We start from the raw sequence: 9,155 nt of genomic DNA on the forward strand, positions 1-9,155 counted from the left end.
ACGTGTTCATCGCATCTCGGATAAATGTAGTTGATCAGGTTACATTTATCCCAACTTACGATTACATAACTGCCCAGGTTTGACTGTAGTGCTCAACATTCGAAGACTTTTATTATTGTTCTTCTTGTGATACTTTTGTTCAAGTGTTTAGATTATGGATGTTATTATACTTTGGTAAAATATGGTTATATTTTAAAGTATAATTCTTGGTCAGAGTGTTTTATCCCTTTGTGTTTATAGGTTGTATATCTTTTATGAATTGATATACTTAGCTCACTATAAACAATGCTCTGATACCAATCTGTCACACCCCAAAACCGGAACGGCGGAAACATTCTCGGGTGGATGACGTCATGTCAAGTATCACAACACATGCATTATAGTAATCAAAGTACAACAATACACTGCATTAATAGTAATAGTTTTACATGGTTACATTACAGCAATTCAAAGTATACAAACAAATATAATAAGTACAACAAGGTACTAAGCCGTCTTCATCAACAGCTCCGGGGATGTACCTGTCTAATGCTAACCTGAGAATACAAGTTATTTGAAAAGCGAGTATCAACATTTTTACAAATGCTGGTGAGTTCATAAGTATTTAGTGACATTTATCCAAATAACTTTATAAAGTAGTAGTTTAAGTGTTTACTGTGTATTAAAGTTCTTTCCAAAAAATCCTATATTTTCTTTAATAAAACAGCCTTCTACCAAGACTGGTCAGTGTTATGTGGTAAAAAGTCATTTTCCCTAAATTGCTATCATTATCAACATACTGAATTTGATTATTGAGGAAAGCAAACGACATCAGGGAATAACATATGCCTCAGCAGTGAGGACTGCTGACTAAGGAAAGGAATCATAGACTCCAGGAGAGTATCGAACGAACGACATGTCTGCTTCAGTCTAACAAATAGAGACTCAGACCCCAGAAGGTACCAAATGAAAGGTACAACTGGTAAGGTCTAAAACAGTGTGACTCTGAAAATGAATCTCCAACATACAGTGTAAATTGCCGGTGAAATACCGTTACCTTAAGGCCAAAGAATTATAAGGTAACCCGGGATACTCATAACCATACTGACTAGAGTACCAGACGCCCTACGAGCGTCTAAAATATGACATTTGTCACCCGTTGGCTTGGTAGGCCGGGACTGTAGCTAGCAGTCTGGGTGTGGGGTTGTCAATCCCGTATAGATCTATACACACAATGTCCGCTCTCCCTACAGGAGATTCTGGTTACCAACTAGACGACGGAGAAGGCCGTGTCCGGAAGATGCATCCCAAATAGTGGATAGAGACTTCCAAATAGTGGGTAGTTTGTAAGTGCTGAACTAGAAGTAGAGACTTCCCAATAGTGGGTTTCTAATGTAAGTGTAGACTAGAGGTAGAGACTCTTAACTGAACTGACTAGAGAATTCCTATATGTCCATACTCATATACATAATATATAACTAACGAATCAAACGACCTTCAGACGGCCATCCGATCCCACCAGACCACATCTCAACGAAGAAAAGGAAATAGGGCGGACGAGCCTTCCTAAGTCTTTCAATCATTACTTATATGTACCTATATAAGCACAGACATACATCTAACTACGACTGAGTGTGTATCAAGTAGAAGCGATTCTTGTGAAGTAGGAGTATCTAACAAGTGAAGTAGGAGCGGTCGCAAGTGAAGTAGGAGTGTCGAACAAGTATAAGCATATCACGAAGTAGAGACGACATTAAGTGAAGTAAGAGCGTCTATCAGGTATAAGCGACTACAAGTATAAGTGAAATAGAGACAATAACAGGTATAAGCGCTTCAAGAAGTGAAGGTGTTACTAAGTAGGAGTATAAAATAAGTATAAGCGAAGCAGCAGTAACTAACAAGTAAAAGTATACGTCGTGAAAGGGAAACTTTGATGAAAAACCTTTATACTCAGAGAAAATCACAATTTGTATTCTTTTGTAAAATATGTTTAAAAACCTTTGAAAATCCTTCATAAACCAGTTTAGAATGAATTTAGGTAAAACAGTATAAGTAAGAGTTTTGAAACAATTGAAAACCATTATAGTGTCCTACTCGGTAAAACAGTCTACAGTGGTAAAATCTTGTGCATGCGGGTTATCAATCACATATGATTGATATGATAACTGGCATGTTTAACTTGTATTCCCCCTATAAAACATGTAAAAACATTTAAAAGGTTCATTCAGGGGTATGAACTCACCAGGTATAAGTAGGTCCGACGAAGGTGCCGTTTGGGCGTTCGGTGTCACGTAAGGACTCGAACACACTCAATGACCTATTTAACATATGATAACATATGTTCACATACAATTAGTATATTTAATACTAATTAAATAAGTATACGCGCTCAAAGGAGCAGAAACCACTTGGTTAAGTGTTTGGGGTGTCTTGGGTAGCGTTTAAAGGTGTGTATGGCTTAGGAATGGAGTTTACTCTCCGAGAGTAAACCCTTATTACATAGTTTACGGCCCAGGGACTACTCACCATGATTTTACGGCCGTAAACTCATGGTGAGGGGTTCTAGTGTGTTTCAACTCTTAATCTTGTTAGTGGGATTTTTCTAAGTACAATTCCAAAAAGGCATGAGTGGGTTTAAGGCTTCTAAAGGCATTTTAAGGGAGTTTACATCCTAGGGACAACTCCTAAGGGATTTTACGTCCGTAAACTCTCATTCTTTGAGTTTTGTGAAGTTTCAAGCCCCTAATACCTTGCTAGTAATTTATAATGGAGTGTGAGGCCATTTGGGGGGATTAAAACTATCATTTGGGCATGTTTTGGGGAGTTTACGGCCTTGACACATGTTTGGGCCGTAAACTCCTTTTCATCCCTCCATTTCTTGTGTTTAAATGATCTAAACCCAAAATACCAAGTCCCTAAGTTATGTATGAAGCCTAAGGGTGGTTTGGGAGTGTTTTTGGGGCTTTTTGACATGTTTAAGAGGTGTTTATGGCCTTGACATATGCCTGGGCCGTAAACTCTCTTTTACCCCCTAAAATCATGTGATTTAATGTTTAAACACTCCTAGGCTAATACCTTAATTTATTTCCAAGCCTTTAGGGACATTTTGGGGTCATTTTGGCCTCATTTAGGGTGTTTACGACCTAAGGAGGAGCTTAGGCCGTAAACTCCTTTTCAACAGCTTCTAAGTCTGATTTTTGGGCTATAAACACGAATCATAATGTTTTGAATAAGCTAGGGTAAGCGGACTTACAATTTGGAAGCGTTTGGTTGCGGATTCGGGGCGAAAACGAGTCTAGAGAGAGAGTATAGAGAGAGAGGGTGGAAAAGCTCCAAATGGAGTTTACTCCCCTATATATATGGGTGGGAGTTGGAGCTCAGTGGAATTCTACCCAATACTGCCGTTATACAGGGCTTTTGGTCGCACCCGATTTAGTGGTCGTAGTAATAAAAACTAACATTTTCCAAATAAATGGAAATGTGTGTTATGTGTTTTGTATTTCCTTTTATCACGACTTAACGGCATATTAAACATAAACAACTGAAATGTTTATTTAATTGACGACCTCTAATTAACGGAACTTTTATAAACTGGAATATTCCGTTAACGGTAACGGGAAAATGTAACGGAACAACTTGGGTTGTCACATGTGTGTTATACATTCCAAGATTCAAGGATGGTTTATACCAGGTTGAGCCGGTCTGAAATGTGGTTTGGTTGCAACGCCAGTGGGTGGTAGATCGAACCATAAGTAAGGGAGAACTAGGTATTCTGCTTGGAGGATCATTAATCTGATCGAATTTGTGGTGCCGGGAGAATGGTTCATAGGGATTTGCGGTGCGTGACTTCGATTCAATATTTGGTCAAGTCAGGGGTGTAGAGAAAGTGACTATCAGATGTATGTGTTTCGGAAATACACGAGTTTTCTCGTAGCAGGGAGTTGGTTTCTTGAAAAACCAGGTGGAATAGGTTTGATAGAACCGATAAAAAATCATTTAAATCGGTTTATTGGACTTGAATAACTTGATTTTACATAGCTCGTTAAAAACCAATCAATTTCCAAAGAAAACTAAAGAGCTTAATCAGGTTAAACTCGAAGACCGAGACACATCACTACTAGATGTAGACCAAAGGTTGAACCAATGGTCGAATTTAGAACTCGTTATAAGATCGAAAGCAATGATCTGTAATGCCTAGCTTTCAGATACGTCAATCCATCTGAGGACACGTTTTGCTTTCTTCTGGATGGAAGGAATGGTGTCGATTACGCCGTTGAGCCACCACACTCGTCGAACGTGCAATTGTCGGACCACCGTTGCAGATAAGGTGAAACGAGATATAATAGTTGTTGCAATGAAATCCGATGGCCAGATAAAGTACACCGAAAAGCTTGTAATGTCACGATGGCGGTCTCCAGTGAAACAAGATTGAGAACCATGTTGAGAATTAAGGTTGGCGTCGATAGTATCTTTCTCGGTAAGTAGTTGTCGGACATGGTAGTAGTGGCAGTCGATGAAGCGAGAACTGGTAGCATATGGAGGCCGGTGAAACGAGATCAAAAACCATATCAGAAATCGACGAGATAATTTCTCTTTGACGGTGATAAGAGATGTAGGACATAGTTTCTGACATCGTTCCGGTGATTCCAACGTTGTTCAAGTGACTCCAGCGGTGGTCCAACTTCAATTGCGATCGAGAGAAAGGAGAAAGAGAGTCTAATTTGATATTGGTAGAATATATATATATATATATATATATATATATATATATATATATATATATATATATATATATAAATCAATTATTTTTATGATTAAAGTTATATATTTTTTTCAATTTACAATCCACCTAAATTTTCATATCATTTTGCATACTGAAAAATAGTCCGCTTAAGTTTCATGAAATTTATTGAAAAATAGCACCATTTCCATACCGCCATTTTGCACCTTATAATTTCTCTCCCACGAGACCAAACACGACGAGAAAGCCCTAATCTCCATCTCCTCTCCTCCTGAAGATGACGACCCCACAACAATAGCAAAATTAACGCCGCCGGTTTTCTCACCCCTAATGCACTCTATCAGTAGTCGTCTATCCGGCGTAAGTTTGTCCATTTAATATTAAATTTGCAATTCTCTTTAGACCTTAATCTTTATCGATACAACTCATAGTCTGGAAGATTTTACTTTAGGGTTCCTTCACTAATCAATTTCACGCTGAAGACTTAGCATGTTTAATATGGCTATCGAAGCCAATCGGGCAATCAATCACACTTCTTCATTTAATCAAATGCGATTTCAATTTTTCAAACTCACAAAACCCATTTCAATATGATTTGAACTCATACAAACAGAGAATTGAAGAGTCACACTCATACAGAAGAGTTACTTTTAAATATATGGACGTTGTTGCAGTTTCTATTTCTTGTACACCAAAACCATGAAAAGTGTTCTATGTGAGTGATCAGGTGTTACTTTTTGTGGTAGGAATGAATTGTAAATCTCAACAACAGGAAGGTATATGGAAAATCCGTCTGACCTCATTAATTTTTTGTTTTTCACAATTTTTCTTTTGTTTTTTACAATGCATAGGACTACAGGAGTCCCAAGTCTTATGGAAACATGGTTGCGAAATACTTAATTTATGGTCCTTGAGGAAAGCAGTATAGGTATTGTAAGGTGATTGGTTAATTGCTTTGTTTTAGACATGATTGGATATTTGTTTATGATTTCATACTTGTAATTTCCATCTTAACAAATGCATGCCATTAAATGTTTGCAGCATATGGTAAAAGAGGTCGACTAGTGTAGCAATATCCCACAACATTTTTTGGTATGCTTTTTTAATAAGCTTTACAATTTTCAGTTGTTGATGTTATACATTATACTTAATAAAGAGGTTTTATCTGTTTTTGTTACTAACAATCCTTTGACAAAGTTGCCCCCTCATTCTTCAAGAAAAGAATCCAATTGGTATATTGGTATGCTTTTTATTAAGCTTCCGTTTTAAGTGGTGACCAGTGTAGCATCATACTTCCATTTGTTATGCTTTTATTTTTTTTCAATGTATTTGTTGGTTTAACATTTTTTTTTCAATTTATTTATAATCCTATTTTAATTTTATATCTAGTATTGGTTTAGTTATTTTTTCATTTTATTTGTTGGTTCAGCTGATCATTATGGATACTACTTCCATTTTCGAGACAGTAGTGTCTAACATTAGTTTAGTTTTTCAATGTAATTGTCCATTTTTTTTCAATTTTGAAAAGCAAATATAGAAATGTGAAAACTATAACCATAAGCATGTTGGTAAGGAGGCTATCATTTTGTAAACACATTAAAAAAAATTAATGCTTCAGGTTTGTAAAAAATATTAAAATGAAATAACAAGACCCGGTTGGATAGCTAAAGCTGGTTCATATGATCAAACAAAATTAAAATCTAACCTGCATAATAAAACCCGGTTCTGTGCATGATAACCGGGGTATATATTGGTACAAAAGTGATACTCAAATGTATGGAAAAAACTGGTTTTGTTCTTGGAAACCGGGTTGTATTACTCAAATATGACCTGATTGTAAAACCACGTCCTATTATGTTTTCCACATAAGACTCGCTGCCGTTAAGACCCGGTTGAAAACCGGGTCTTTTAACTCATAACCGGGTCATTTAAGCATTTTTGTAGTAGTTACTAATTTAATTTTCTTTAATAATTACATTTGGTATAACTTGATATAGTTCTATAGTCTAAATATAACTTTGCTTCAATTTATATATATTACTAGGCGTAACCTCGCGCGTTGCGCAAGAATACATTTAAGTGGTTAAAATAATTATGGGAAAAAATAGAAATATGTTGAAATTTACATTTTTAGTCATGTTTTAGGCATTAACCGATTTATCAAATAACATAAAAATCCATCAACTTATATTTTGATACTATTTAATATAGTCCATACATTCTAAACTTTACTTTTACTTTTATAATATCCAATATATATTATAAGTTTTTGTATAACATTAATATAATCTACTTTTCTTATGTCTGATAATATTTTTTTGATAAAATAAGAAATAAGTTGTTTTAAGTGAGCTATTAATAAATAATATGTAACTAATAAATTGTGTATTACATTATTTGTATTACACCCAAACATCTAAGGTTTCATATACGAACTTTCAAATATTAAATATTGAAATTAAGAATGAAATCATACAAAATATATCATTTTATATAAATATCATCAAGAATTTTAAAATAAATCGATTAGTAAATATGATATTTAATTTTAATTACATATTTTGCAAGGCGTACGTTTGAGTTTATGTTGGTGCGCCGAGAATCCTATTCCTTAATTTGTACCTAAAAAATTAAGATGAATAGCAATATAAAACAGATATTACTAAACATTAATATAAATAATTAAAAAGGGTATGTGGATCTCCTACCACCGGTTAAGGACAATATACCTCTCTAATGGTATCGATTCCTATGTGAAATTGAAGTAGTCACTCTATGTACACCTAATTTTCTAATTACATAAACAAACAACACAAAAATCTTTAAGTTTGTTTTCTTTCTGAAATTTCTATATGATTTGTATGCATGTGTTCCCAAAAGATTGGTTTTTTTATAGTAAACTTTTCATTAAATGCTAATTAAACATAATATAAGTTAGAAAAATTTTGAGTGTTAAATCTTAATTAAGAAAACTTTTGAGTTGCATTAGTTAAAAATAAGGGTTTCAAATGAATGTGGTTTGAGAAAGTTAAAAAAAAAGGGTTTTAAATAAATGAGATTTAAAAAAAAAGTACTAGTGGCATAAGTATGAATGATACCAACAAAAATAATTATTAATTCCCTCCACTTATTCGTTTCTTGAATATATTTTACCCATGCACATCAAAAATGCAAACCGACTTTATGCTTGCTTTTAGAAGTTTAACGGTTTATTGGATTTGGATTATTATTTGTCAATAAATAAAAATCATTGTAAAAAAATGTTATTGTATTTTGACGAAGTGTTAGTTAATTTAATTTAATTAAAAGATATACATATCAATAACAAGATGTATGTTAAATCATTAAATTTTAACATCTATGGTAATATAAATGTAAATTTGTGCTTCCAATTTTTTTACAAAACTGTTTAGAATAGAAAAATAATAATTTTTGTTATTTTGAAAAGTATAATTTTTTACATCACAACCAAATTGAAATAATTATAACCATATTTGAAAAATTTTACCATATCCAACTTAAAAATCTTCAAATTTGATTACATACCTATAACAAATCAATGATCTGCAACAAACGAAACAAAAATCAATCTAAAACTAAACCCACAGATATTGAATAGATCAGAAACAAATGAAAATGGCACTTTTGCAACAAACAACCACATTCAAAATATATACAACAAAAGCTTTAACCACATCAAACATATATATAATCAATGCATAAATAGATAAAACAAATTGCAAAATTATATAGATTTCACCAACAAATTTGGAACAACTCGTAGATTTGCAAAAAAATTGAAAAAGAAAAAGCACAGCATGCAGCCAAAATGTCAAATATAGAATAGATATGGTACAGATCTTAAACCAATGAAAAACATGACATAATTTCAGCACTAACGTAACTTAGTTAATAAAAAAATATGAGGACGGACAAACTTTTAATTATAAAAAGAGTAAATTACAGAAATGGTCCCTATAATTTCAGAAACAACCTTTGAAAATATTATAGGTTGGATCCCTATGGTTTGCAAAAATTACACCATTGGTCCCTCTTAGCTGACGCCGTTAAGAATCGGTCGTTAAGTTTGAGTAAAAGACCAACATACCCCTATTGTTTATTTATATTTTTATATATTTTTTATTTTACAAAGTATAGGGACCATTTATGTAATAAACAATTAAAAGAATAAAAGTCCTAAATTTTATGCCATCGTCCCATCGTCTGACTCTAGTCTCCACATTCAAGTCCGACGAACCTCTTTACCACCCATCATCAAACCACTGCAGACGCAGTCCAAAAATCAACTTCAAAATTGAAAGGAAATCACATCATCGTTTGATCCCCTCACTCATCTCTCTTTTCTCCTCTTTCTTTACACCACAATACAACCACAATCTATTGTCATCACATGGTGTATCACAGTGTTGCCACC

The 9,155-nt window shown here is 33.9% G+C and overlaps 1 long non-coding RNA gene across 2 annotated transcripts; it reads left to right on the forward strand.

Annotated features, from left to right (window-relative positions):
• Positions 1 to 4,840: 4,840 nt before the first annotated feature.
• On the forward strand, positions 4,841 to 6,131 carry LOC111900356 (uncharacterized). 2 transcript variants are annotated; one of them, XR_002853200.3, is made up of 3 exons: positions 4,886 to 5,080; positions 5,572 to 5,658; positions 5,762 to 6,131. It is a non-coding gene; the product is annotated as an uncharacterized LOC111900356 (long non-coding RNA). The 2 variants fall into 2 exon arrangements; XR_006190842.1 differs by having other exon boundaries at positions 4,841 to 5,658.
• The last annotated feature ends 3,024 nt before the right edge of the window (positions 6,132 to 9,155 follow it).

This window comes from Lactuca sativa, chromosome 4 (assembly GCF_002870075.4).
Source record: "Lactuca sativa cultivar Salinas chromosome 4, Lsat_Salinas_v11, whole genome shotgun sequence".
NCBI lineage: Eukaryota > Viridiplantae > Streptophyta > Magnoliopsida > Asterales > Asteraceae > Lactuca > Lactuca sativa.